At 36.2% G+C, this 7,039-nt stretch overlaps 1 protein-coding gene across 2 annotated transcripts in view; it reads left to right on the top strand.

Annotated features, from left to right (window-relative positions):
- The window catches only part of PACSIN2 (protein kinase C and casein kinase substrate in neurons 2), a 30,057-nt gene that overhangs the window by 7,026 nt on the left and 15,992 nt on the right, over window positions 1–7,039 (top strand). The gene's annotated exons all lie outside the window — the stretch shown is intronic.

The following is a 7,039-nucleotide window of genomic DNA, read 5'->3' on the forward strand; positions in this document are numbered from 1 at the left end:
AAGAGTGAGGTGGCTGGGCGTGGGACCCATCTGGAGCACTTACTGTGGAAACTGCTTCTTACGCACTGCCTATCTTTGAAACTTTCATTTCTTTACTGTTGATGGTTGAGCTGATAATAAAAATCTTACTAAGTAAAATGTTGATAGACCAACTTCAAAGTTTTTGCTATTGATGTTGACAGAAATTTCATACAATGTTATCTTTAGGAAAGAAAACATTTGGTTCTTAATCAGTTTTCTCGCTTTAAAAGTGCTTTTTTTTCTGGAGTTGTCACTGCCTTTGCTAGAGTTCCTTATTACAAAGATAATTAGTAGCAGTTAGATGTGAATTTAGAGTATGTGGTTGCATGTTACTAAACTTACTGCTCTAACCTCATCTGTTTGCATATGCTCAGACTGTCGGAGCAATCCAGTGCAGATTTTTTTTATTATTAGGTTGCTGTTTCAGTACTGATCATGGAAACTTTCAGTTGTGGCATCAAAAATCAAGCTCAGTACTTGAAATTGAATATAAATAGTAATGTTTCCTTAAAAGACTAGTATTTTTTAATTACTACATAGATATTGTTATCAGGTTCAGATTTGTGATCAGGAAGTAGTTGTCTTATTGAAAGGGACCTGGAGGAGTTGCTGTTTGGACTTGTTTTTGGTGTTGACTTACTGTAGATACATCAGTGGGAAAAAATAAGTAGGTAGGACAAGGTTTAGGTATAGGCTAGCTTGTATCAGAAAGCTGATATAACTGAAAAAATTAGGCTTTCAGAAATACACAACTTTCTTTAGAAATAGAAATAGCAGCAGCTTTTACAATTACATTGAGCACTTTTTCAGTATTTATTTAACCCAAGCTACTACTGAAAGTTTTTTATCTTTAGCAGGGTGATAAATCTTTTTCAGGAGAACAGATCTTTTATTTTCCTCTAATTTGTTCAGATGTCTACTAAATGAAAGTACTTTAGGAGACAGAATTTTGTACATCTTTTCATGCAAGCTTGCTTAGGGAGTAAGGAGTTGCAAAAGAGTAAGAAAAGACACTGTGAAAGATTGCCACAATGACAGTGGAGGATTTAATCAAAGTTTCAGTTGTAGTAATGCCTTCATTTACTTAATGAATAGAAGCTTCCTTTTCATTCCTCATCTTTCTAACAAGCCTCAGTATACTTTGGTGTCTGGTTAAGCTCACAGCCCTCTGGGTGAAGCATTTTTTAAGAGTGTGTAATCTCGGTGATATGCTCCAAGAAGGAATTCCTTCATCTGTGTTACTTAGCTGACAAGAGTGGCATGTTTTGGATAATGAAAAGTTATTGCTGATAGCCTAGAGCAGGAAGGCAGTGGAACCCTTTGTATTTCTTTCTCATATGTCATATGGACTCTCAGCATTTAGGCGACTGCTGTAAATACCACTCATGTTTGTTTCATGCCACTTTCTTGCATCCAAAACCAGACTATGGCAAAACTGGTTGGTTCCAGTGTTACCTTGCTTTACTAAAACACAAGAAATGGACAACCCTATTGGCCTTGTTCTGCTGAAGCAGTTTTGAAATACACATGAAAGAATTTGTTATATTAATAATAAATGGAAGGCAGATTTTATTATGAGTTTTGTTAATTAAGCTCCAACCTTAGGCTTGCTAGTCACTATTATTATGGCCATATTAAAAGGAATATGCCTTGAGCATGCTGAGACCAATGTTACTGTTCACTTAGATACCTGTGAGGGTAAGAAAGGTGATGAGTAAGTGTTTCTAAAGATCAAAGTATAGGTGTATGCATATCTTGCAAGGTAAGACATCAAAAGGAATGTCTACCCTGCTTGTGGAATCACTTATTTTTAATGAGCCATGGGTTCCTCACAGGCTGGGCCACTTACACCCTAGATGTGAGTCTTTGACTCTCATTTTCTGCTAGCATCAGAAATATGGAGCCCCGTCTATTTATTGCAGGGGTGTTGAACTGCCCTGTGAAAACACCTATTTATATATTTTTTTTTAAAAAAGAAGTATTTTTGAACAGCTGCTTAACCAGAAGCTGGCATTAACTCTATGAACTCAGGCATGTGCCTGATTCCCTTGGAGGACAGGACCTGGTGAGCATTTTGAGGGGCATTCAAAAGGATTTGTTGAGGTATCCAGTAGCAATATAAGATTTTCAGCTTATGCAGAAAGAGAAAGCTGGTCTCCTATGTAATATGAGTGGATGGAATTTGGCCAACATATGCATTCCCATTGTCTCAAAAAAACCCGCTCAAGGCAAGGTCCAGGTGTAACAGTGAATAGTGGAGGCCGCTGATCTGGCACATGCCTCCCACAAACTGCATTATAAGCCATCTTCTAAGATGGTCTTCATCCTGCCTGTTTGATACTGCTGGTACCTGTGCTTCATACCTACTGCTTTTGGCCAATGTCTACACAAGGTGTCTATTGAAGTGTGCGTTTTGGTCCAGGGACTTTGAGAAAAGTTCCCAAAACGTACTCTTGAATATTAAAATGGGTTCTTATATTGAGGAATTTCTGTTACTTGTCAGTGAATGCTTTTTTGCTGATGAAGCAGAGTTTTCCGTTTTGCTTTTTCATTTAAAAAATACTTGGATGCTACAATAGTAGAATCCTGTAGTATCTCCTACATGCTTCTTTTTTTTTTTTTTCTCCTTAACACTGAGCAGTGTAATGTTCTCGAATTATGTTGCCAGGTGTTTACTTACTGGTATGTTTGGCCTTAGATTTTGTGGGTTTAAAAGCTTCCTCAGGATTTTTCTTGCAACCAGTAGTGAATTTATATGAGTAATCTTATAAAATTTCAATACACAGAGCTAGGGCTCAAAGGTACTTGTACTGTGTGTCTGCTAATTACACACCACGATAATTCTTTTTATTTGAAGAAAACCCGTAGTATTATAGCTGTTAATGCTGGTTAAAATGTTTGGAAACTTCCTGTTTGACGTAGCTGGAAAGAAATTCTACTCATGGTTGAATGGAATGATGGAAATACTAAGCGTGTCCCCATATTGGCCATCAGTATGTGTGGGTTTGACTACAAGACTCTGAAGCTCAGTATTGTGTTTCCTATCTATGAATTTTTACCCATTAGAAACCTCCTTGTTTTATGCTATGGTAACAGACTTTATGTCAAATACTTCCAGTTCATAAAGGCTGACTAGTTATGAACAAGCTAGGCAAGCTTGGGAAAAGAGTTGACATCAAATCTTATTTCAGGCATCTGAAACTCCTGAAATATTTGTGGTTATAACAATTATCAGGATATGCTAGAATTAACTGACTGGTGTTTAGGAATAGCTGAACATTTGCCACCTTCTGGACTGCTAACAAAATACCCTTACTTTTCATTCAGTCTACCAGAAAAACCTGCTAAGTGTGTTTAAATCCTTATAGATTTTTATCCTCTTCTATAAATATGCTAAAAAAATAAAGTTTATTAGTTGAGGTAAAGGAGCCTAGATAATTTAAGACCCTCTCTTTGTGTTTAGTACTGTGAAATTATAAAATAATGAGGTTGTAAACTCTTAAATATTCCCACTGAAGACCATATCAGTGACAGCGTTTGGCTACATTGACAGTCACAAAGGACTGGACTGCTAAGTGCCTCATCATAGTGTGCTTGTGTTTTTCTCTGGTTATTACAGGTTCTCCAAATCTTAGATTTGACAGAGGATTTAAGGTGGCATTGCTGTGATTCTGCATGAGAGGAAATATCAAAATGAGAGGGAATGTTTTCTTGACTAAGCAAAAAGGAGATCTGAGGACCTGTAAGAGATAAATGGGGCAAAATAAGATCAACTGAGGCTTATAATTAGCAAAGCTCAGTATATTTTGCAGTGGAAAATAGGAAATTTGCAGGGGAAACTGGTGGTGGGTCTAGAGCAATTGTCTGCCACAACCAGCTCTACAACAGACACTCCTACACTGACTGTCTGCTGGGACAACTGTAGGCAGATCAGCAGGTGATGCTCTTTCTATTAGTTCACGGTGCTGAATCTTGGCCATCTGCTGATCTGTATGCAGTTGTCCTGGCAGAGAGTCAGTGATGTGGAAGTGTCTGGCACACAGTTGATAGCACATAGTTGTCTCGTTCCAACTGGTGATTAATTCAGCTTTGAAAACGGGGGAGGGAGGGAGGGGTGTGATACATGACTGTGAATCACAGAATTTTCACAATTCAGTGATTGCGTCAAGAAAGTGACCATTATAGTGGTATTTTTAAGAAATCAGCCTTTGAGGTTATTTCCTTGTGACATGTTTTTGGCAACTGAGGGTAAACAGCAGCTGAATTTGGTGTCATGTAATAAAATGCCTTTCTCAGATGAGTGAAGTGTTGATGCTAAAATGAAAGCAGGATGTAGTTTATTTAATATCTCTCTTGAAACTGTAAGAAAGTTTATATTCTTGCAGGTTGCCTTCCTGAAGCAAATGCTTCATTTGTAAGACAAGGAAACTAATAACTTTGTCTTAGTTGTCTACTGTCTGTTTAACATGAAATAGCCCAATCCTCAGAATGATCATAAAGTTATCCTAACTAGCAAAATTGTATGTTCATATACTGAAGAGTGCTGATCAGGAAATCTGAAGATTTGGTGGCTTTGACTGGAACAAAGAAACATTTTGGTCTTCCTGGTCAGTTCCTACAAATAAAATAATGTTTTGGTTTGTTTTTGTTTTAGCTCAAATACTACTTGTGAAGGGGAGGGAAAAGGCAGCATATTTGCAGTCTACTTCAGGAATTGAAGAAAATAGTATTGAATAAAACAATGTGTTTTTCTTCAGAATTCAGGGTGTCTTTAGTGTGTTTATACATTTTTAATCTACTTGTTTTAACTTACCTACAGTTAACCTAGTATTTCCTCGTCTGCATAAAGACTAGAGTTCTTTTCCCTTTAGCTCTGTGGTCTAAATGCCTTCTGCTCTTGCACCTCTGAAGTCTGGCAGGCTGCACATTCCACTTCTCAAAATATTTGAAGTGTATGTGACTTAAAATGTATTTTTGAAAACGTAGTGGTTTATTTTTTTAATTGTTAAAGGATATAATTGTGTTCTGTGTGTCATGAAACAGAGAAATGCTGAATTCCAAAATTCTAGTATTCCTCATAAGTATGGAATTTGATGTCTAATACACTTTTAAAATTGTTTCATAAATCAAGTGACCTTTTATTCCTGCTTGAAAATATTAGTTTAAAAGGCTTTATTTGGAACACAAGGCTGTTACATTCTAGTCTTGTAGGCCTGGATCTTATTTATTCTTATTTTAAACTAGGAAAGTAATTCCTTCAGCCCGTCTGTGGAGAGGGAGGTAGCATGGGGGAAAACTACCTGTAGTCTGCATGCAGGACCATAATAGGTGAGCTAAATTTAGTTGTCTGAATACCTGCCTGAGATTTGGCAACTGCCAGGTTTTACCGTGGGATTAGTATTTGTTCAGACAACACAAAATGAAAGCATTAGGAATACCGTGAGGCAGCCAGCTCCCATTCAGTATTAGCATTAAAAATGCTAATTTTAATAATGAAAAATTATGAAAGGAAATGTTAGTGCGAAAGTCATAAATCCTTGGGCACATAACTGGAGACACAAATTGCTGCTAATACAAGGCTTCAGTAGTTGTGCCAAGCTAGCATAACCTGTTTTAACAGTCTGTTTGGCTATGAACCTACAGCTGGAGTAATTTTGAGCAGATGAATGATTTGCCCTTGCATTACAAAGGGTTTAGGAAGTATTCTTTGAGATACTTAATTTTCTTAATGCTGTGGTTTCATATGTATATTTATTAGCGTACAATGTTAGTTTGAAACTGCCTACCTTTCCATTTTTTATCTCCCTGAAAATGAGAGGACACTTTTCATACTTTCTTGTTACTAGATGAAATCTGTTTTGACATGGAAGCATAGACTATCTTGATTTTTGGTTCAGCTTCTTATCTTCAATTACATTGTGACTTATTTTTGAAGGGAGGTGTGTGTTTGTGTACTTTGTGATTTAGACAAATTTGCGACTGCTATCTAATGTTTTTCTTAGATGCTTCCTAAATTTATTTAATCTCTTGAAATGGATCTAGTCCAAAACAAAAAAAAACCATACCCAAAGTAATGTTTTGAGGCACTGTCTAAAGGAATTTTGTGTCCTGTCATTTATGTCATCCCCCTCTTCAGCTTTGATGAGGAGTCCTGAAATGTCTGCATTTATCAGCATAGTCACTTATTTTTCCTGATTTTGTTCCTCAAACAGGTGGCTTGTATATACAACTGCTGACAAAATTCTGAATAAATCCAAACCTAAAATTTGGATAATTTCCTGTATTTAAGATGTGAATCGGATATGATTAAAACTTCAAACTTACAAGTAACTTTGTGCTTTAAGTATTTGAATGTTTAAACTGCTGCCTTACTGCTAATCTTTATTTTTCAGTCAGGTGGTTAGGGCAGATAAGAAACTGACTGTGATATTTAATAGACTGTGCAAATTCTGTTAAACGAGTTCTTACGCCTGGTTTAATGTTTACAAAGGCAACTGGAGTGACCTTGAAATCATTGGAAATATTACTCTGGGAGCAGTACCAGCCTTTTTTTTTCTTCTTTCAGTCAGCTAGGTTGGTAATTCCATGTTGGTGTGTACACAAAAGTGAAAGAGGGGATGGTAATTAGATAATGGATTTTCATTATATGGTGTTCATTTTTCTCCATATTCTTATCCATTTGTAGCTTGTATGTTGACTATGTTCTTTCACTTTAGAATTCACAAGTTAATAGCATAAAACAGCATAAAATTAAGGCATTAGGTACTTATTAATAAGCATGGAAGAAAAAAACCCTGCATTTGTGTTAAGTATCCTGGTTATCTAACACATTACCAACCAAAATAATGCAGAACAATTGTGATGACTCCTCATAATAACATTGCAGGACTAATAAAATATAATAAAGCTTTCACTTTTAAAATGAATAACTTTTTAACAGGAGAAGTTGTGGCTTTTGTGCAGTTAAGAGTTTAAGATTAATTGAAAAATACTTTATATTTTAATTGATTAATTCCTG

This window comes from Chaetura pelagica, unplaced genomic scaffold (genome assembly GCF_000747805.2).
Source record: "Chaetura pelagica isolate M959 unplaced genomic scaffold, ChaPel_1.0 scaffold117, whole genome shotgun sequence".
In the NCBI taxonomy this organism is placed as follows: Eukaryota; Metazoa; Chordata; class Aves; order Apodiformes; family Apodidae; genus Chaetura; species Chaetura pelagica.